The sequence below is a fragment of the Somniosus microcephalus genome, chromosome 23 (genome assembly GCF_052327205.1).
Source record: "Somniosus microcephalus isolate GS21.2 chromosome 23, FLI_Smic_1.0, whole genome shotgun sequence".
NCBI classification, from domain to species: domain Eukaryota; kingdom Metazoa; phylum Chordata; class Chondrichthyes; order Squaliformes; family Somniosidae; genus Somniosus; species Somniosus microcephalus.
Window position 1 is genome coordinate 35,964,336 of NC_141009.1, and position 23,464 is coordinate 35,987,799.

The following is a 23,464-nucleotide window of genomic DNA, read 5'->3' on the forward strand; positions in this document are numbered from 1 at the left end:
TATCATAATTGTTTCCTGAGTGCTATACATATTTCTGCACAAAATTGTGAGGAAATATTATTCCAGTGAAAAACTGAGAAATGTCGCAGAAAATTGTTAGAAGATAATAGATTCTATGCTACAGCCCCAATCCTGGAACCTGCACCCTTGTGCCGGTGTGTGCACACTAGTAAATATTGTTCAAACTGAGATCTGAACCTGATCTCTCTTATTGTGAGTATTCAGATACAGTGTACGTTTATACATGAATAGCCCGCCTCCAGCAGTGCGCTAAATTAGATACTACTTGGACACCGTTTTTAAAATATATTTTTTCATTTTCTCCTGAATTGTTTTTGTTTCTCTCCTCGTGCCACACACCATTCCACAACCTGCTTCTGCACCTCTACTGCATTACATAAAATCTACAGCACAGAATCAGAATCAGGCCACCGGGCAGCACGGTGGCATAGTGGTTAGCACTGTTGCCTCACAGCACCAGAGACCCGGGTTCGAATCCGGCCTCAGGCGACTGTCTGTGTGGAGTTTGCACATTCTCCCCGTGTTTGCGTGGGTTTTCTCCGGGTGCTCCGGTTTCCTCCCACAGTCCAAAGATGTGCGGGTTAGGTTGATTGGCTATGATAAATTGACCCTTAGTGTTAGGGGGATTAAATACGTGGGGTTACAGGGGTAGGGTGGGATATGTGTTGGTGTTGGTGTAGGGGTTACGGGGATTGGGTGGGATATGTGTCGGTGCAGGCTCGATGGGCCGAAATGGCCTCTATCTGCACTGTGGGATTTCTGTGATTCTGTGATTTGGCCCAACTGATCTCTGCCAATGTTTATACTCCACATGAGCCTCCTCCCACTCTGTATACCTCTTCCCACCTTGCCCCCATATCCCTCTATTCCCTTCTCCCTCATGGATGCATCAGACCTCACCCTTAAATGCTTGAATGCCATCTACTTCAACCATTCCATGTGGCAGTGAGCTCCACATTCTCGCCACGCTGTGTAAAGTTGAACCTTTAACTGTGGAGCTATTTTAGCCACGGTTTTAACAACACAGATGTTAAACAAAAATAATTTTGCAATTGTCGAAAGCTCACATATATTGGCCCAGATTTTGTGGTCGGTATGGCGGCCTACTCTCAGAGTACGCCGCCATCCTTCCTTTGAAATCCACCGCAAGTTCGGGATTTCCGCATGCGTTTGCGGATGTACGAAATCCGGAACGTGCGGCCTGTCAAGGTACCCATTGACAGGCCATCTGCGCGGGTCACGGAAAAGCAATCGTTGGTGCAGAGTTGGGCTTTTTGCCCACCGACTGGCCAGCAATTGCGCACAGAAATGTTACGGTTGATGCAAACAGGCACAGGGCCTGTTTGCATCAGCGTAAGGGGATATCTAAGGCATTAATTAAACATTTTCAGATTGTAGATTATACACATATACTTTATGAAATGAGTTCCTGCAAATATTGGCCCGGATTACAGTTTTACTGATGTCTAAAATTATCAAAAAATTTAATTTTTAGTGAGGTTGGTGGAATGAAAGTAATTACGAATAAAATTCCAATTCTGTAAATTGTAATTAGATCAGATTTCCGGATTCCATTACACCTCATTACAGAATTCCCTTTGGAAATAATTAAAGTGGAATTCTGCTTTGTGATTGGAGGACCAGGCCCACGTACTCTTGCGCACCGCCTGCGTTCCTGGGATCCGTGGGCCATTACGCTGCCCTCCACCTCGCAGCCTCAGACCGCAAGTTTTCGCAGCCTTGCCACCAGCAGGTAGGTTCATAATTCTTTCGTGGGTCGGAGGTGTACTCCGGAGGGCCGCAATTTTTGGCCCATAGTAGTCCCGTATTTTACCAAATCTTCACTACTTGAATTTGAGAGCATGGTTTTAACATCATTGTGTCGCATTAATGCTTCAAATACAATAGATTTTGTTAACCCTCTTATTATGAGTCAGACAGGTTCATGTTAAAACGTGTCAGCTTTCACAGATAGAATCTTGGTAAAAATGTGTGTAATATTCCTTTTTTTTGTTTATTAACACAACACAATAATGTAAGAAGGTCCTCAAAGACAATGGGGGAGAAATTCAGTTGTTAGCGACACCCGTTAGCGCCTTAAGAGGGTGATAAGCAGGGCGCTAACAAACTAGCGCCCGGGCGCGGCGAGACCTGTGCCTCTCGCGAAATTGAGCGGACATTTTGCGGTGGCGCTAAACAATACCGCACGATCTCCTGCGCCGGCAGATCGTGACATCAGTCGAGTGCGCAACACCCCATTAGCGCCCCGGACCGGAAATTAAGTGGCGCCCCCTGCCTTGCCGCCTGCCGCTAGCAACGACAGGTTGAGGGGACCGTTATGCTGTCGGAAAGGGACTAGGGGAGCGCTATTTAAAGGCGACCACTTCCTGCCTTTTTTTGTCGGTGACATTTTTGCACCACGCATTCTGAGAGAGAGATAGACTTCTGGAGAGATTCAATGCTGTGTGAAGGAGTTTTGCAGGTTGGTTTTGATTTGCCCTTCCTTGTATCGATTTAGAAGAGACTATGGGGTCTGCACTCTGAGCTCTTCCCCTGGTTCTCTCCATTGTTCTTTCCAGCAGATTTGATGTACAGGTCTCTCCGGGCTGAGATTCAGGCCGAGATTCAAGGCTGCAATGAGCAGGATGTGGATGGAGAGCAAGGCAAGATCAACCCTCCCCTTTAAGATAAAAACAGAAAATGCAGGAGAAACTCAGCAGGTCAAGCAGCATCTGTGAAGAGAGAAACAGAGTTAACGTTTCAGGTCGATGACCATTCGTCAGAACTCCCCTTTAAGAATTGGACGGTGGCAGTGTGTCTGTGTTCCATTGCTGACTGACATCACATGAGCTTCGCCAGCGCTGTGAGGTAGCACCCCGCTCCTCTGGCTTCGCACCTTAAGAGAGGTGTGTAGCGCCTGATTTAGCGCTCCAATCACCTCCAGGGGCGATAGAGACGAATTTTGCAGTAGGCGGCGATAATTTGTGCCGGGCGCTAAACTTTGCGCCCGGCCGATAATCGCGCCTCAAACTGGGCGGTACTGAATTTCTCCCCTAATGTCCCTTTAAAACACAGTGAAGAAGACTGTACATATTGTGAGAATGACAAAACCCAATGGTGGTGGGGGCATCCATGTACTGTTGTCTCCATTTGTTACCCAGCTGTTGTATCTCCATTTTGCTTGACTGTCTGATGGTGATTGGTTACAGTCTGGGGGGGCGGGGAGGTTTATTCAACTCCTGCCAGTCTAGTGGTAATGCTTCCATTCAGTCTGACTCCTGGTGCTGCAGAGTTAAGTCTGTTTCTATTCCCTCCACTGGGAGAGTGCAGGCATCTCTGATCCCAACAGTATAGGCAGTCTCATGGAAAGTTCATTTTTTTGAACCTCCATAGCCAAATTTGAAACCCATGATATGCAAATAAGAAAGAAAGAACTTGCATTTATACAGCATTTAGGACATCCCAAAGTGCTTTACAGCCAATGATGTACTTTTGAATTATAACGTTGCAATGTCCTTTCACTTCGTAAAAATCTCTTACTTAATCATGTGATCATCACTTCCCATTTTCGGCATTAGATAAGTACTTTGTGCTTCAGTCAAACATCTTCACGGTAGAATTAATTGAATGCAAAGACATTTTGGTTTTTAGCATCAAAGGTAAGTGTTTCAAAAGATGTGCTATGTCGGTGGCATAAGTGTTCTGTCTATAAAAGCAGTTGCAGAAACAAGTTGAACCTTTATAGGAATTATAATGGTGGCGGTGTGTTAGCTACGGTTTAAATAACACAGAGATGGCAAACAAAATTATTTTTGCAACCATTGGGTATCAAAAGCTCATGTATATTGTATTCCAGTATTGTAACCACCTCTATTTGAGAGTACAGTTATAATATTATTGTGTTGTATTAATGTTTCAAATGAAATAGATTTTGTTAACCATCATATCCTGGATAAGTATTTATGAATATTGTACTGGACTTGCTGAAGTAGATTAAAAAATATATTCTATTGATTAGATTCCACAATTTAAATATTTTATGATTTGTATTTTGCATTTGAAAGCATCCATCCAGAACCTAAATACAATTAAACATTAAAAATTCAGTCACTAACCAGCCTGGGGTGCCTGGATGCTGAGTACACACCAGAAATCTTACTTGAGGTGACATATAATGGACAGAACTGATACAAGCTGCTGCTGTTCAAAATATTATGGAGCTCGTGGTTTATCTCCGTACAGATCTTTACCCTACTGCAGTTCTGAGAGAGTGCTAAGAACACAGCAAGGAAGAACCCAGTTGCACGGTGTGAGCTTTGATTCAGTTCAGCCTGGCCTATTCACATGAAATGATCATGGGACCTTTTTAAGTGTCAATATTGACGAGGGGATCAGTGAAAATATTTGATCAGAGGGAATTTTGACTGGTAGGACTCTTTACACAAATTTCTAAAGTAAAGGATTTAAGGGCCATGATTAGCCTTGCGGTTTGTTGGTCCCAGTGCTGGTACAAAGTACAGTTCCAAGCAGTGTAGCACCAATTAATTGTTTCATTCTGTACTTACGAGCACAGTTGAATAAATATTCATTTAACTGCATATCCTGGGGTTCTTCAGCACAGGCTTGCTGACCTTATGACAGAACACTGCAAAAAAAACTGTGCTGCAAGAACCTTTTTTTCTCTCCTGCTGCAGGACTATAAAAATTCAAAACTTCATCCACACAATTACAGTAAAGGTGAAGATCCTGTTCAATGGGGGTCAGCATCCTGTAAGTTAAGGGTTTGTGGGACTGCGACCAAGGCCAATGACCCACTAAAAAGATTGTTAGTGTTTTATTATCAGCAAATTCTGTAATTTGCTCCATTTTCAGTACTACAGAAATGCTGTAACACTATCAATAGAAGGAAAATAAATAAACCCAGGAAAGATTTCCACAGTTTTGTTCTGTGTTAATGACATTGTATGTATAGAGGGATGATTTGCAATGTTCATGATTTCTAGCTAGCAAGTCTGTTGTTTTAGAGGACTTTCATGATTTTGCCAAAAATAACAAACACGAAATCTTCCCAGTATCTTTACAATGTCACTAACACAGGAATCTTCTCCCAGTTTGCGTGCCATTGCTTAGCAACAGTGCGATGGCAATAAAGTTGGCTCTACAAGATTTACGAGAATGATATTCCAGGAATGAGGGACTTCAGTTATGTGGATAGACTGGAGGAGCTGGGGTTGTTCGCCTTGGAGCAGAGAAGGCTGAGAGGAGATTTGATAGAGGTGTTCAAAATCATGAGGGGTCCAGACAGAGTAGATAGAGAGAAACTGTTCCCATTGGCGGAAGGGTCGAGAACCAGAGGACACAGATTTAAGGTGATTGGCAGAAGAACCAAAGGCGACATGAGGAAAAACTTTTTTACGCAGCAAGTGGTTAGGATCTGGAATGCACTGCCTGAGAGGGCGGTGGAGGCAGATTCAATTGTGGCTTTCAAAAGAGTATTGGATAAGTACCTGAAGGAAAAAAATTTGCAGGGCTACAGGGAAAGGGCGGGGGAGTGGAACTAGCTGAAGTGCTCTTGCAGAGAGCTGGCACGGGCTCGATGGGCCAAATGGCCTCCTTCTGTGCTGTAACCATTTTATGATTCGATTGCAATGGTCTGGACTTCTTAATGCGAAATGCTCAATGTAAAGTCTGTAGGTTGTGCAGTAAATAACTTCAGAGACTTTAGAAGTACAAACAAAACAGGTCTTTACTATTCAGAGGTCTGGGCGATTTCTGCCCTAGTTAACGTATCACAACCCTTATATACTGGTGTGGTCACTATCGGTATTACAGTATACATGAGCCAATAAATAGTGCCACCCTGAAGTAGTGCTCTTAAAGGCGAACGGTCACATTCTATAGTTCCCTTAAAGGTAAACGGTTACATACACAACACTCCTCCCTTCCTAGCTTATTACTTACAGAATCCCGTTAAACATACAATCTTCAATTTTATATAAACAGGTTGCAGATATACTCTCGATGGAGTCAACGTCATATAACAATTTACAGATATACTCTCGATGGAGTCAACGTCATATAACTTCATGTTTAACATAACATAATAACATATATATCTTCATGTCAAAACAGATCACAGATTCAGTCTCTGTGGAAAACAGTTCATAGATTCAGTCTCTGTGGTGTAGTCGGTTCACATTGCTGGAGTGACTCATTCAATAGTCCTTCCATGGGTTTAACAGTTTGAACTTCCGAACTGAATTGGCTCCGTTCGGAGGGACCACGTGTGTGATCTGGTAGAGGTAATCATGGTTCAGATGGGTCATCTTCTGTTTTGACTTTTCCTTTTCTGCTTCTTGGAGACTCTCTGGGCTCCACTGTCAGCTGCCAGCTGTATGCGCAGTTCCTCCTTCTCTTCCTCCTTTTTCCGTAGTAGAGCCACCTTCTCCCGATGTTCCGTAGACTTTCGGTGCTCCTCCATGATTTCTGTATGGTGGGAGTCGAAGTTACAAGTTGGGCAGGACAGGACATAGTAATATTCGGAGTCGTCCTGAGCTAGGCCAGCGAGAGGGTCTTCTATGTCCTCCCTACCCAGCTGGACGTCAGCCAATTTTTGTTCCAAATCCAGACATCTTTCCTGAAGAGACTTCTTCATGTGTTCCGCTTCCTCTAACTTTTTCTGGGCTTTCAGCAAGTTGTTTACTAATGACCTCATTTGTGATTTTAATACTTCAACTTCCTTTGGAGATTGATTGATCGGACTATTCAATCCCTCTACCGGAGCAGTTGTTTCAGCGTTCTGTTGTTCAACCTTGACATGAGTCAGCGTACTTTTGGTATCTAAGGGTTGCTCTGCTGCCATCTTCTCAGTCTGTGTTGCAACCTCGGCTATTTCAATAACTTTTGAGAGCTCCAAACCCTTCTCCTCTGACGATTTAAGCTCATGTTCATGGCCCATTCTTACGGTCTCTGTGTTTCTTACAGTTCCCTTTTCTTCCACTGAAAAGATTTCCAGTTGCATCTGTTCTTCAAGTCGTTGGACCTCGGCCATTGCCGCTTCATATTTATTTTGTGTTTCCTTTAATAATTTAACGAGTTCTTGGACATCCTGAATTCCCTGTTCTGGTATGTCTTCCACCACTAATTTTTTTCCTATGGATTGAATCCCTAACGATGAGTCAGCCTTGGCCTGAAGCTCATCAAACATTTCCTGCAGACTTTGTAATTCTTGCTTATGGTCAACCTTTAGTTGTTCATGTTCTTTCACTAACACGAGCTTTTCGGAAGTTGCCAAGTTAACCCCTTCCAGGATTGTAGTCCGAGCCTGTTCATACTGTTCTTTCAACTCGTTACACTCTGCTTGCAACAAGTCGTAGAGGTGAACTGGAATACCATCCTGACTTCCTGAAGATTCCTCTTCCTTTGGATCGTTCTGTGTATATTCTAGTTCCTGAACAGCCTCAGGGAGATGTGATTGGTACTTGGCCACGATGGCTCTATGGTCGCTCTCTGCTTGAGCGAGCTGTCTCTGTTGTCTTTCCAGGGACTCCCATTCGGTGTCCCAGAACTTTTTCACCTTTTCCATCTCTTGTAGGAGACGGGCACTCAACTGTTCTAATTGTCGTTGTACTTTGACATAACGTTGAGTTCTAGCCCGGTGTTCCTCCATAATGCATCTGTCTGTAGCTTGAACAGACTCAGAATTCTCTGTCTTTATGCACGCCATCGATTTCCCAACCTTAGTCCATGAGTTCATGTTAATCTTGTTTTTCATTCATAAGCTGGACTTATCGTCTTCCGGCTCGGAGTCTGAGCTGCTTGTCTGCACCGAGTCCTCACTCGTCATTGCTTGTCGGTAGTGCCATTCCATGTCTATTTTCTTGATCCACTCCCGTCCCAGAAGTGGTGGTCCTCCCTCAGGTAGTACGTACAGATACATTCGTGGGTGTTCTTTACCCCTATCTCTCACCTTGACTCGTATTTTTCCCAGGGGGTATACATGATGCCCCGTGTATGTCTGTAATACGAATTTTGTATTTCTTAAGGGTATGTGAGAGAATAGCCGGTGATAGTCCTTTTGGTTGATGACGGATACAGCTGATCCCGTGTCCAGCTCCATTCGTACTTGGACTCCCGCTATTTTTAGTGTGACCCAGATCAACTGTAGATCAGTTACTTTACCCACATGGTGGATTCTCAGACTATCCAGCTCCTGGCTGTTTGGGTCTGAGTCTGAATTTTGTTCGTCTGAACTCTTTTCAGCCACCTGATGCACCTTGTTGTACTTTCCTTGTGGTGGTGGCTTCCTTTGCTTGTTGGTCTTCTTTCCGGACCTGCATACCTTCGCGATGTGACCCAGTTTGCCACATTTCCTGCACTCTTGGTTCTTAAACCAGCACTGATTCTGGTCGTGCGTTGTCTTTCCACAACGGTAGCATTTGGGAGTGCTTGTTGTAATTTGGTCCACCCCGAGTGCCGCCGCCTTTAGCTGCATTTCCGCCGTCCCTTTCGCTGCGGCTTCGTGCGATGAAGCTATGAGGACAGCCCTGTCCAGTGTGAGGTCGTTTTCTTCCAGAAGTCGCTTCTGCGTTCCTTCTTTGGCCAAGCCGCATACGAACTTGTCCCGCAGCGCCTCTGTCAAATTCCCTCCAAACTGGCAGTATTTCGCTAGCTTACGCAGTTCGACTAAGTATTCCGCATTGCTTTCATCTTGCCTCTGGGTTCTGGCGTAAAATTTAAATCGTTCAGCCAGCATCAACGGTGTGGGGTTCAAGTGATCCTTCAACACTGTTACGATCTCTTCGAAGGTCTGGTCCACTGGTTTAACTGGTGCTATTAGATGTTTCAAAAGCCCGTATGTTTTTGCTCCCATCGAATTTAACAAAGTTATTGCCTTGTTGTCATCCTCAATTTCGTTGGCTACGCAATATATTTCTATGCGTTCCACATACGTGGCCCAGTCTTCTATTTCTGCATTAAAGTCATTAATATTTCCTCGCTTAGGCATCTTCTTCTCTTTTTGAGAACAGTACAAGTATTACTTTACTTATTATTAATTTTCTTCTCTCTTCTTGAGAACACACCAGCCTTTCTGAAAAATCTTATTACTTTTCTGAAATTCTTAATAATTTCCAAGATGGCGGTTTCCCGCTTCTTCCTTCTTCTTCGGCGGTTTTCCCGCGAAAAATGGCGGCTTTCCCGCGCTTCTCAGCTCTCCCCGCCCACTTTAATGGCGGTTTTCCCGCGCTTGGCGGTCTTCACCCGGTCCCCCGATGCCGTCTGTCAGCCCGAGTGCGCCCCTTATCTATAATGCGATCGCTGGATCGCGAAGCGGCTGCCGGCCCTTATCTGTAGATCCGATCGCTCTCGTGGCTCTCGGCCCTTATCTGGAGATGCGATCGCTGGCTTGCAACGCCTCCCGCTCGGCTCTGGCTCCCCCGCTCGCGCGGCTCTCGGCTCCGACACTCCCGCGCCTACTCGCAGGCTCAGCGCTTCGTGGCAGCGGTTGCTGCACGGCTTCTCACATTGCCCGCGGTCCGGCTGTCACCCGACGCCGTTGGACCCGAATGCTTTGCCCTTCTCCTCCAAATACTTCTACCCCGTTTTTTTTTTTTTTTTAATTTATTTGTTTTAACTACTCACAGACTCTTCGGCCGCCTTGTTTTAGGCTGATTGGCTCGCTCAAGATGTGGTAGCAGGGTAATCTGTGCCTGTTGCTGCCGCAGCTTTGCTGTTAATCTTCCAGCTTCCAGTAAGTACTATACTTTTAGTAGACGGAGCCTCGTGTTTTCTTTTTGAAGCTCTCTGCTACTGGTTAGTCTTGCCGCAGGGTACGATCGGACTCGTCGCCACTGTAAAGTCTGTAGGTTGTGCAGTAAATAACTTCAGAGACTTTAGAAGTACAAACAAAACAGGTCTTTACTATTCAGAGGTCTGGGCGATTTCTGCCCTAGTTAACGTATCACAACCCTTATATACTGGTGTGGTCACTATCGGTATTACAGTATACATGAGCCAATAAATAGTGCCACCCTGAAGTAGTGCTCTTAAAGGCGAACGGTCACATTCTATAGTTCCCTTAAAGGTAAACGGTTACATACACAACACTCAATGTCTTTTGATTAGCAATCTATCGCATTCTCCTGCGGACATAGTCACTTCAAAATTCGAATTAGGTCATTTGGGGCTAATTACAAAAACTTCATGGGGCTCTTTGTCACTCCCGCTCCTTTTGGCCCCACAAAGGAAAGTTAAAAAAAGGTTACCTTCAATGGCATTTTTTCTGCTTCCACTCCTCTTCTGACAGCCCTTCACCTGGCTTGAAAGCCGCAGTGGCTTCCCTGTTCGAGCCGGCGTTAAAATTGCAGTCGGTGGCCCGATGATGTCATTGGATCCTGATCTACATATTTAAAGCAGGACCCTGCTGGCTTTGGGCTGGCAATTTAGCTGCCTGTCCCGAAGCGGCAGTAAAAATTGGAAAAATGGTGGGACATCGGCAAGTAATTCACCCGGTGGATTTTAACTGATTAACCAGGTTTACGCTGGGTGAGTAGAGTTAAAATCCACCCCATGGTGTCAACTGTTAGTGGAGAACCCCCCCCCCGACCCCCCCTGAAGCCAGCAGCCCAGTAGCCTCCTGAACATGTCACTGGAGAAACGCTCGCAGGAAGTATACAAAACAATGGAACAAGCTGGGTGGCCTCGCTTGTACAGCCCTTGAATTCCACTGAAACTGGAATAGGGAACCAGGTCTGATTGAGACGGCAGCAGGAGTAAACCTCAGCACAAGTGTTGGATACAGACCACTTAATGCAGAGCGCTGCAACGGAGTTTCTGTTTTTGGATCCTCCCTTTCTGTTTTTGGATCCTCCCTTGCAGCTGACCATAACCGAGTCACAACTTTGTCACTGGTGTTACCGCACAGGCCTCCCACACGATACCTTTTTATATATCAGACCAACAGGCAACACCAGAGTTCACATTAAAGAGTCGCACTTGGTTACAGGTCGTAAATGCCTGCTGAGCCACAAAAACTCGAATCGAGAAAGGTATTTTGATGCTTCTGTAAAAAAAGTAGTTAAGCTAATTGTTACCTGGTGATGATTTGTATTAGATAGACACTGAAAGTAGATAGTTGCTGCAAATGTGAACTGCAAAGTGGGGTAAAAAGGAAGTGAAGACCAGCTTATCACTCTACTAGTAAAATTATGCGTAGCACGAGTGAGCTGTAAAGCAGAATTAGTACAACTGCAGGTCAGAGTGGATTCATTATAGTTTCAATAAGAGCAGAGCAACAAACTGCTGATATAACATTGAAACAAATGCCAGTACAGAATAAAGCTATATTGAGATATGCACTGCTATCTTTAATGTTTGTGTCCATGTGTGTAAAATCTTGTATAATACAGGCTTCTCGTATGTCATCAATATAATTTCAGATTCAGTGTACTTCAGGATCGCTCACTTCTTTTTCTCTGGTTATGGCAGTTTGTGTAGAGTATTTTAAATGTGTTAATGAATGAATTATAATGACCCGTACAGGACTTTTACACTGACATTAAACAGTGTACTACCAGAGGAAATTCATTGTGTCCATGGGGATAGCAAATACATTTGTATTAAGACGGATCTTTTGTGCTGGTGAATTCTGTTGCAATGTGAGATTAAAATAGGAATTAAGGGCAGTTTCTCAGAGTGGTTGGAAGTGCTGTCCCAACAGGATTCTGTTCTGAGAGCACTTTTGTTTACTGTGTACATCAATGATTTGGATATAGAGCTAGAGCGCGTGCTGTCTGAATTTGCAGACAATACTAGAACAGGAGGCCCAGTAAATGATTCTGAGGACAAAAGGAAGCAGCAAGGGGACATTGATATTGATGGTGGAATGGACAAACAAGGGGCAGCTGGAATTTAATGTCAGTAAATGCGAGGTGGTACATTTTGGTCCAAAAATTAAAAGTAATTCTATTTTGAATGTGGGAAGATTTGATGATGATGAAGAGCAGAGGGATTTGGGAGCTTGGGTTCACAAAACATTAAAAGCAGCAGCTGGTGGATAAGGCCATTACACAAAATAGCGGAATACTGTGCTTTATGGCAAGAGGTATTGAATATAAACGTCGAGAAGTAATAGCGAATCTATATACAACCTTAGTGAGACCAAAGTTGTAGCACAGCATTCAGTTTTGGCCTCTATACTATAGGAAGGAAGTTGAGACAATGACAACGGTACAGTTCAGAGTCACGAAGATGCTCCCCGAAGATAGGGCTTTAAACTAAATAGTGGGGGGGGGGGGGGGGGGGATCCGCTGAGCAGAAATTTAAAAAGTCAAAGAAAAATGAGAAGGCAAATGTGCAGAGTAGCAATTGAGGTAATGATAACCAGAGTGTGACAGGAAGGGACAGAGCGTATACACATAAGAGTGCATCAGAAAGAGGGGTCAGAGTAGGGAAAAATGGTAAAAAGACAAAATTAAAAGCTGTATATCTGAACGCACGCAGCATTCGTAACAAGATAGATGAGTTGACAGCACAAATAGAAATAAATGGGTATGATCTGATATCCATTACAGAGATGTGGTGACCAAGACTGGGAAGTGAATATTCAGGGGTATTTGCCATTTCGTAAGGAGCAATTTCTTCTCTCAGAAGGTCGTGAATCTTTGGAATTCTCTTCCCCAGAGAGCTGTGGTCATTGAATATATCTAAGGTGGAGATAGACATATTTTTAAATGATAATGGAGTCGAGGGTTATGGGGAGCGGGCAGAGAAGTGGAGTTAAGGCCAAGACCAGATCAGCCATGATCTTATTGAATGGCGGAGCAGGCTCGAGGGGCCAAATGACCTACTCCTGCTCCTACGTCTTATGTTCTTATGTTCTTATGCCCGGCATGAGCAAAGACAAATACAAGGACAAAATTGAAAAATTGGGGCTGCTTTCAGGAAAGATTGCAGGGTGATCTGATAGAGATGTTTAAAATTATGAAGGGATGGGACAGAGTGACTTGCCTAAGTCCGAAACTAGAGTCTTAAACTTAAATAAAGCCAATTACATTGGTATGAGGGGCGAGTTGCCTAAGGTAGATTGGAATAATAGATTAAAAGGTATGGTGGTAGATAAGCAATGGCTAGCATTTAAAGAAATATTTCATAATTCTCAACAAAAATACATTCCATTGAGAAACAAAAACTCCATGGGAAAAATGATCCAACTGTGGCTAACTAAAGAAGTTAAGGATAGCATTAGATTGAAAGAAGAAGCTTATAATGATGCAAAGAATAAGAATAAGCCTGAGGATTGGGAGAATTTCAGAAACCAGCAATGGTTGACCAAAAAATTGATAAAAAGGAAAAAATAGAATATGAGAGAAAACTAGCAAGAAATATAAAAGCAGATTGTAAGAGTTTCTACAAGTATGTAAAAAGGAAAAGAGTAGCAAAAGTAAACATTGGTCCCTTAGAGGCTGAGACAGGAGAAATTATTATGGGGAATAAGGAAATGGCAGAAATGTTAAACAACTATTTTGGAGCTGTCTTCACAGTAGACGAACAAAAAGCATACCAAAAATGGTGGGGAACCAAGGGTCTAATGAGAGTGAGGAACTTAACGTAATTAATATAAGTAGAGAAAAAGTAGTAGAGAAACGAATGGGACTAAAAGCCAACAAATCCCCTGGACCTGACGGCCTACATCCTAGGGTTCTAAAAGAGGTGGCTGAAGAGATAGTGGATGCATTGGTTTTGATCTTCCAAAATTCCCTAGATTATGGAATGGTCCCAGTGGATTGGAAGGTCGCAAATGTAACACCGCTATTCAAGAAAGGAGGGAGAGAAAACACTGGGAACTACAGGCCAGTTAGCCTGACATCAGTTGTTGGGAAAATGCTGGATCTATTGTTAAGGAAGTGGTAACAAGTCACTTAGAAAATCATAACATGATTATGCAGAGTCAACCTGGTTACATGGTTTTATGAAAGGGAAATCATGTTTGACAAATTTATTCGAGTTTTTTGAGGATGCAACTAGCAGGGTAGATAAAGGGGAACCAGTGGATGTAGTATATTTGAATTTCCAAAAGGCATTCAAGAAGGTGCCACATAAAAGGTTATTACACAAGATTAGGGTTGGGGGTAATATAGTAGCATGGATAGAGGATTGGTAAATGGACAGAAAACAGAGAGTAGGGATAAACGGATCTTTTTCAGGTTGGCAGGCTGTAACTAGTGGGGTGCCGCAAGGATCAGTGTTGGGGCCTCAGCTATTTACAATTTATATTAATGACCTAGATGAAGGGACCGAGTGCAATGTATCCAAGTTTGCTGATGATACAAAGCTAGGTGGGACAATAAGCTGTGAGGAGAATACAAAGAGTCTGCAAAGGGATATAGATAGACTAAGTGAGTGGGCAGTAAGGTGGCAGATGGAGTATAATGTAGGGAAATGTGAGGTTATTCACTTTGGTAGGAAGAATAGAAAAACAGAATATTTTTTTAATGGTGTGAAACTTTCAAATGTTGGTGTTCAGGGAGATTTGGGTGTCCTCGTGCAAGAAACACAGAAAGCTAGCATGCAGGTACAGCAAGCAATAAGGAAGGCAAATGGCACGTTGGCCTTTATTGCAAGGGGGTTGGAGTATAAGAGTAAGGAAGTCTTGCTACAATTGTACAGGAACTTGGTGAGACCACACCTGGAGTACTGTGCACAGTTTTAGTCTCCTTATCTAAGGAAGGATATACTTGCCTTGGAGGCGGTGCAACAAAGGTTCACTAGATTGATTCCTGGGACAAGAGGGCTGTCCTATGATGAGAGATTGAATAGATTGGGCCTATACTCTCTGGAGTTTAGAAGAATGAGAGGTGATCTCATTGAAACATACAAGATTCTGAAGGGGATTGACAGGGTAGATGCTGAGAGGTTGATTCCCCTGGCTGGAGAGTCTAGAACTAGGGGGCCTAGTCTCAGGATAAGGGGTAGGCCATTTAAGACTGAGATGAGGAAGAATTTCTTCACTCAGAGGGTTGTGAATCTTTGGAATTCTCTGCCCCAGAGGGCTGTGAATGCTGAGTCTTTGAGTATATTCAAGGCTGAGATAGATAGATTTTTTGAATCTAGGGGAATCAAGGGATATGGAGATGGGGCGGGAAAATGGAGTGGAGGTCGATGATCAGCCATGATCCAATTGAATGGCGGAGCAGGTTCGAGGGGCCGTACAGCCTGCTCCTGCTCTTATTTCTTATGTTATGTTCTTAGTAGATAGAAACAGACTGTTTCAGTGGCTGAGGGTCCAGAATGAGGAGCAGTAGATATAAAATTAAATGTAAAAGATTTAGGACAGAGAGCAGAATTTTTTTTGCACAGAGGGTTGTGAGGCTGCACTAATGGTTGAAGCAGAGGCCATGCCAACTTTTAATAATAAGTTAGATGTGTGGTTGAAGAAAAGGTGCATGAAGAGATGTGGGAGCAGAGTAGGCACATGGGATAAGGATTACTGTTTGCATGGAGGATAAACACCAACATGACTGGTTGAGCCAAATAACCTGGTCTGTATTGTAATTTATATGTAATTGGATGAAAAGTATATTATTCTAGGATGTGAAAAAGGGGAAATGAATAGAAACAGAATGTGTTTCTTAACGATTGAAAGCTTCTCACTGGATCTCAGCCAATGGGCTACGTAAAGTCTAAGTTTGTGTTCTACCAGTTCCGCTAAGTACGGACATTAAATTAGCCAAATTGCCTGAAACACTTCAATCCTGACTAAGTATTACTTTCTGTAGTTAGGATCAGTAGTCAGTGACTTGTTCAGGATCGGATTCTATGTGACTTTCTCCTATTATAGCTTCTTTGCTAAATTGGTTGTTTGAAAGCCAAGGGCAGTAGCAGTTCAATTATCTTCCGAGGGCTGTCATTTTGAAACCGTGCAGTCATCCCACACTAACGTCTTGCTTCTTTGTTTTTTTAAAATATAACTATCACAACTGGATGAAATCCAAAATGGGCCGCAACATGTTTGGTTTCTTGTGACCACAATAACTTTGTGACTATTCAGTCAATCTTTGAATTCATGTGTCTTTCTGCCATTGAAGTGTTGCTTTTCTTCAAATTGGGCATTGCTGAGGAAAATTCAGTCTACACCAGTACTGAACATCAGCTGTTCTTTACCTGTGCACAATATACCTGTACCTGCCAGTTGATCTAACATACAAGTACAATTGAGCTTTTCAGACTGTTGGGATGGTCGTCGTTTGATGTTCCTTAGTAAATGAACCAATTCATTATAAATTTAGCACTGGAAATATTTTTGCAGTAAAGTAATCATTAATACAGAAGTCAAATTGAATGTAGTAAGTCAATGGGCTGTATTTTGTTACTGGGGCGGGCTGGGGTCGTGCAATTTGCTTTTCGTGTTAGCCACCCGATTCTAAATCGATGTGGGAGAATGATGCGATTTTAACTTAAGTGGGCAATTGAGTTCCAGCGTGTGGGAACCCATGGCCCAATGAGTTTTTCCAGTCTGAAAGTCGCCTCCGATGACGTCATCATTGCTGCTGCATTTAAGGTCTGCAACAAGCCTTGCTTCTTCTGCAGACTGCCAACCTTTTGGCCTTTCATGTTAGAGGGACCTGGAGGCAGAATGGCCAGCGAGAGACCTAGGTCTGCTCCCAGGTTTGATGACGTTACCCTGCAGGCTTTAGTGGAGGAGCAAGAGCCAATAAAGAGGTGCTCTTTTCTTCTTCAGGGAGGAAGAAGCCTCCCCAGCAGACCAAGGCTGTGTGGATCCAGGTGGCAGAGGAGGTCAACTCTTTGTCGATAACCCGCAGAACCTGGCTTCAGTGCAGGAAGAGGTTTCACGACCTCTGTGCACTGGAAAAGTGAGTATGACTTTCCCATCACCCTCAATCTGATCCCCATTGCCTCTCCTCACCAGCACTCAGCTTTAGCAATCTCTTCCTCCACATCCCACTTGACACTGACATCCATGCACCCTTTCCCATTCCCTCTCTCTCTATGGTCACATTTACCTAATTATTCAACTATGCAGCCCTCACACTCCCTATCACTGTGATGCTATGAAAACAACTTACAACACACAGGGAGGGCCCTTGGTCTTGCCACATCACTCCATCTTTGTCTCCTTCTAAACATCTATGCTATGGATTCTCTACACTCACTCCTTCATTCTCACTCAAACTCTACTTGTCTCCCTCATAGCAGGAAAAGAGAGCTCATAATAAGAGGGAAAGAGCGAGGACAGGAGGAGGGCCACCCTCAGTAGCCCAGCTCATCCCCTGGGAGGATGCGGTCCTGGAGATCGTGGGAGTGGAGGACGATGCGCAAGTGGGGGATGGACAGACAGGTGCATCACAGCAAGCTGGTGACAGAATAGTTTTCCATCTCTCTCTCATTGACATTACATTAGTCGCTGATAATGATTCTGAAGCTCTAACAGATGGACTTATGATCATCTGCAATATGCAACGTGCATGTAACCTTGGCATCACATCTCTAACTATTTCCTTCACTCCCCCACAGGACCATCGAGAGCCCCCGTCCCCACCAGCAAGGAGGAACAGCCTGAGCATCCAGACTCCTCAGAGGAAGCTGCAACCTCGGAGGGCGCAGCGTCAGCAGAATTAAGCACATCCAGTACCAGCGCAGACACTAACACCTCGGTGGGACCTTCGGGACATAGAGTAGAGTTGTCACCTGGTGTATCACAGCTGACAAGTGAGCATCAGCAGATTGTGCAGACAGGGACAGCAGTGGAAAGTCCTAGTTGGAGGGCGCAGGACTCTCCCAGCTCAGCTCAGCTGCATGTCGACCCTCTGCCTCTGGGTCCATCCACAAGATCAGCAGTGCTGGAACTCCAGGAACAGATGCAGGAGTCTCTGGCAGGTTTTGTCTCCAGGGTCACTGTGAGTGTGGAGCGAATGGAGGAGTCCATTGTGAACATGAGCAGAGCCTTTGTGGAGTCATTGGCGCATGAACGCATCACCATGGAAAGGATGGCAACCTCCATGGAGGTGATAAGTCGCCAGAGTGCAGAAAACATGGTGAGTGTTCTGAATAGAATGACATCTCTGGAGGAGCGATGGTCATCTACAGAACAGAGAAACCAGACCTTCATGGAAGTCCTTCTGAGTAGGACTGCCAGTGCAAATACAGGTCCCCATGGTCCCCCTAATGTGCAGCAGGGTGCTCTCAAGCCACTTGCAAGCACTGAGGTTGACCTGACCCATGAGAGGGATGATAGTGGCAGAGAACAAGGAAGTGGGGGCTCCTCTCCAGGCGCTCACACTTCCATGCCACTGACAAGTCCTCGGTCAGAGCCCCACCAGAGTCCCCACCCAACTGAGATCGGCGTCTCAACCCCTGCACAGCCACAGGAGCAGCAGACTGTTGGTGAGCCCTCACAGGTTCGTAACCCCAGAGGACGCTCGCCAAAGGTGTCGAGACAGGAGCAGCAAGAAACTGAGCAAGGGGTCTCCACATCTGCTGAAGCCACAGGAGAAGCACCACGTAGGAGCACGCATAAGAGAAAGATACTGCACAAATAGTCACAAGGGTAGTTACTTGGGTGAAATTTGATGTTTAATGTTAAAAAGCCATCAGATGGTTATTGTAAATAAAAAATCTGATGGCTACTGCTGCAGTTGTGGTGTGTGTCATTTCGCTAATGGGACTTCCACATTGAGGGCTTAGGATTACTTGCAATTGTCAGTATGGTGGTCAAATTGTTAGGAATCCGCTGGTTCTTGGCCATTGTCGAAGCTCTGGTAAGAAGCTGTGAGGCAGAAGTGCTTGATTGGCTAGGCTCTCGTCGGCTGGCCGATGCGGCCGAAGTTGCGGTAGGCCGGGCTGTGCCGGCGGCCGTCTTGGAAGACCGAGTCGGGCTGGCAGCCGGCGCGCATGTGTCACGTGATGCATGACGTCAGCACGTTAGGTCGCCTCTTAAAGGGGCAACGGCCCAACAGGTAAGTTAAAGGGGTAACAGCCCCAACAGGTAAGTTATACATACATAAGTAAGTTAAGTACATACAGTTAGGTAAGTTATACATGCATAAATAAGTTAAACTAAAAAAAGGTAAGTTATACATGCATAAGTTAAGTTAAAGAGAATTATGTATCTCAATGTAAAGGACAACCCGTGGGACCGCTACACAGGCCCCCCCAGAATTCACTTTAATGAAAGTCCAAGGATGAGATGGTCTGACGAGCTGGTGATGCTGTCTCGATTTGGTAGGCGAGGTATAAAAATACTGCTCGTTAGCGGATCCTTGCGCGCGTCATGGCGAATAAAACGTATCCGTCAGGCGAAGGACCATAGTAACGTGCGAAACAGCAGGTCTTGTCAGAGTGACGGGCAGGTTGGGCGGACGCGGGCGATGTCTCCGTTGGCTGGTGAGCGAAACCTTCAGGAGGCTGGAACGCACGGACGGTGTGTGCCATAGTGCTACGACGTGAACACAACGGAGGGTGAAGAGTTGCTGCGTTGATCAGTGATCGGTGAGGCTAGCAACTTTCACATGGCTGATCGCGGCCGCAGGATGCCCGTTGGACCCGTCCTCGATGTGTGCAGCTTCAGTCGACGTTTGCGTTTGTTAAAGGGAAAACTGGAGAAAGGTCGGCAACAGTCCAGGTTGTTGTTGCTTTCAGGAGGGGTTAACTCTGCCTGGAGGGCGGCAACACTTGTAACTGTTGTAAATTTAGGAGAAAACAGCCGGGAGGGCGGCACGCTTTTTGTTCACGCCGAATCGTGTAGTAGGTAACACAACCAGCAGGCTGAAGGGCTGGTGCGTCGTCGGCGGAGAAGGAGTCGTCGGTGTTCACGAGGGATGGGTTCTCGTGGTTCGCGAGGGATGGGTCCTCGTGTGGGAGGAGTGCGTCCTCGTGTTTTGCAGGGGTGAGTCCTCGTGGTATCCCCGTGGGGCGCGCTCCGATCTTGTGGGCCCGAACATGCTGTACCCCGCGCTTGGAGAGATGTATACTTGCTGTTGCTTTGGATGTAGAGGCGGACGATCCGTGTGGCGGTAGAAGAGTCGAATACGGAGACCGTGAGCACGTGCGTGGTCTGTGCCGCATCGATGTTCTCGGCGAACAGGGCTTCTACCTGCATAAAGCACGAGGGAGACCGTGGCTCCCTGGATTGCGGTAGCGACAGCAGAACGGCTGATGCTTCCATAGCGTGCTTCATTTGTGAAAGACGTTCACAAACCCACCAATTGTAGCGCTGGTGGATGAAGGTTGCCGTTGGTCGTGCTCTACCTTTGTGAAATCGTTCGTGAAAAACGGGCTCACCTCCAAGCTGCGCTTCCGTTGCGAAGACGTTCGCAAGGACGGGGTCGCTATTGGTGGAATCGGTGTTAGGCGGTTGCTGTTCCGTGGTTGTTCGTCGGTTGTGCGTTGGTCGTCTTGTGGGAAGACGAGGGTCAGGCTGCGTGTTGCTACCGTGAAAATCATTCACGGATACGGGTTCACCAATTGTAGCGTTGGAATTGATGAGCTCCCGTACTCACGTCGTGGGGTCACCAATGTAGCGGTTAAAGTAGATCGCCACTAAATAAGAGAGTTTGACTTCGACGAACTATTAACAAGTTGTTTATTTACAGGAGCAGACTAATTACAGCAGGTAAGATAGCAGGTAAGATGGCTGACTGTAGGAGCACCGTGGTGTAGGTCTTGTCCCAGCGGGGACTCCACGAGGAATGAGTTCGCAGTCCTGTGGAGAGCATGATGACGTCATCACGCTCTGCTGTGTGTTCCCGCGCTTTGGGAGTCACGTGACAGCGTCGTGATGTCAGCACGTTCGCGTGCGCTTAGGCGGTCCCGTGACCTGCGCCGTTGCTTCGGTGCATCTCCCCGGTACGGAGGCTGGCCGTTGAGGCCGAGGTCGCGAAGCCAGGCTGTGCCGGTGCTTGCCGCGGGAGCGGGAGATCGCGTCGCTCTCGTCGGCTGGCCGATGCGGCCGAAGTTGCGGTAGGCCGGGCTGTGCCGGCGGCCGTCTTGGAAGACCGAGTCGGGCCGGCGGCCGGCGCGCATGTGTCATGTGATGCATGACGTCAGCGCGTTAGGTCGCCTCTTAAAGGGGCAACGGCCCAACAGGTAAGTTAAAGGGGTAACAGCCCCAACAGGTAAGTTATACATACATAAGTAAGTTAAGTACATACAGTTAGGTAAGTTATACATGCATAAATAAGTTAAACTAAAGAAAGGTAAGTTATACATGCATAAGCTAAGTTAAAGAGAATTATGTATCTCAATGTAAAGGACAACCCGTGGGACCGCTACAATACCACCATATGCCAATCATGCCAGGAGCCTTTTACCAGTCCAAGTGGATGGAAATTTTCTGGGATTTTCCATTTCCGCTCTCCCTGGCCTGTGATTTTCCACCCAGGCTGGGGAGCAAGAAGTGGAAAATCCCAGCTAACGATTTAATAACTTTGATAAGTATACTAAGCGTGGAATAAAACACCACAAACTGGGGTCAGCTGTGGTAAATGATTGCATTGAGCATTACAAAAGGAAGAGTGCAAGTTACGTTGCTCTCATGTACCATCTATGTACCCCAAATGTTGAATGGTGTGGGCTAGATCAAAATCATTCTTAAGTTGCAAATAAAAGATTGATGGTGTAGGAGTCTACGTACTCCTAGCAAAAAATACTGAACTCGGAGAGGTTCAACAGAAAGGTTTAATTGTTGAGACTGCATGTTGAACACAAAAATGGCGCCAGAGACTACACCAAGTCCGACTGCCTTTCCTCAGTCCACAGCTTCGACTGTTCCTCCCCCGCTCTGGGCTTAACTATGTTGCAGATCGAGTTTCTTAAAGGTGTGATCCTTCTTAAAGGCATGACGCCTGATTTATAGTCTATGGACCGAAAAGCGGATTGTGTCCTTTCTGTGATCGGTACGCCACAATGGTATCATTCACCTTCTCTGGTTGAAAAGAAAGTGTGAAATCTGTGCAAGGTGCAAAGGAAAGGTCAGCTCACTGCAAATTACATGATTTTATATGTTGTCAGGACATTAGGAAAGTATTGATCAAGCAGAGCCCAGGGACCCAGGATACCAAGAACTTTTGGGGGCCCCTCTGCCCTCCTCGCACAATGCGCCGCACCCACCCCGCCCACCCTCGATCCATTAAACACAAATATGTCAGAAAATACACGACACAATATACTACGCTTCAATGAAGCGACTTAATTTTACAGGGGCCCCATATTTGGCTGGACAGCCATGTAAGCCGTGGGTCAGTGGGTAGCACTCTTGCCTCTGAGACAGAAGGTTGTGGGTTCAAGCCCCACTCTAGAGGCTTGAGCTCAAAAATCAAGGCTGACTCTCCAGTGCAGTGTTGAGGGACTGTGGCACTGTCGGAGGTGCCATCTTTGAGATGAGGTGTTAAACCAAGACTGCGTCTGTTCTCTCAGGTGGACATAAAAGATCTCGTGGCACTATTTCAAAGAAGAGCCGGGGAGTTCTCCATGGTGTCCTGGCCAATATTTATCCCTCAATCAACATCACAAAAACAGATAATCTGGTGATTATCACATTGCTGTTTGTGGAGCTTGCTGTGCGCAATTGGCTGCCGCGTTTCCTACATTACAACAGTGACTACACTTCAAAAGTAAATTGGCTGTAAAGCGCTTTGAGACATCCTGAGGTTGTGAAAGGCGCTGTAGAACTGCAAGTCTTCCTTCTTTTTGGACATGAGCCTTGTAGGCCCACGCATTAATCTGCCTCATGATGAAAAGTGGTCATTTGGGAAAAATACCAGAGAGCTGCTGGTGCCCATGAAGAAAGGAGGAAAAGTACGAGTGAAAAAGAGTAAGTATACTAAAACCAGTTGCACTGTCAGGGAGCTTTGCAAGTGTGTGGTGTTGAAGTGCTAACCTTTGCATCAGGTTCTGTGATCTATATTCTTCAACAAACCGCTACCCATTACTCTACGTTGTTTGCCACAGTCATAGCAATAAAAGCGAAATTTATTTATAATTCAATGCTTTTCACCATTTCTGTTAAAAGCACAGGAAACTAGTCGTTGCTGCTGCGCCAGACTGACAACAAATGGAATTAAGTCAGCGACATCATGTGTTTACTGTCTGCAGATCTTGCTGAATTAAATAATTGAACTGCTTTTAAGTATTTTCTTCAAATGTATTTATAAACATACTTAATTATTTACCCTTTTTGGTTATTCAACACCACACACTGCAGTATGTTCTCTTCTCTTCAATAACATTCACCGGTGTTCCACTTTGAACAGGCAATTTGCTTATGACCCACTGAGGTAGACCTTGACTTTGTGCGATTGTGTGGGTAACAGCGAGTCGGCAGCCCATTTTGCTTCACCCCTGAAGTCAACGAAAATAAAAATCACGAGAGATGTAAAATGGGCTGCCGACTCGCTGTCACTTGTTTTACACAGTCACACATAGTCAA

General features: G+C 45.3%; 2 protein-coding genes across 2 annotated transcripts in view; both read left to right on the forward strand.

The window, feature by feature from the left end:
* The first annotated feature begins 3,595 nt into the window (after positions 1-3,595).
* LOC147101820 (lysophosphatidic acid receptor 6-like) overlaps positions 3,596-23,464 on the forward strand; it is a 31,014-nt gene continuing 11,145 nt past the window's right edge. Inside the window, exon 1 of the mRNA XM_085965784.1 lies at positions 3,596-3,680. The gene's annotated coding sequence lies outside the window, so the exon portion shown is untranslated. The remainder of the gene's footprint in view (positions 3,681-23,464) is intronic.
* The window catches only part of LOC147101821 (glutamine synthetase-like), a 114,804-nt gene continuing 94,999 nt past the window's right edge, over positions 3,660-23,464 (forward strand). Inside the window, exon 1 of the mRNA XM_085965783.1 lies at positions 3,660-3,680. The gene's annotated coding sequence lies outside the window, so the exon portion shown is untranslated. The remainder of the gene's footprint in view (positions 3,681-23,464) is intronic.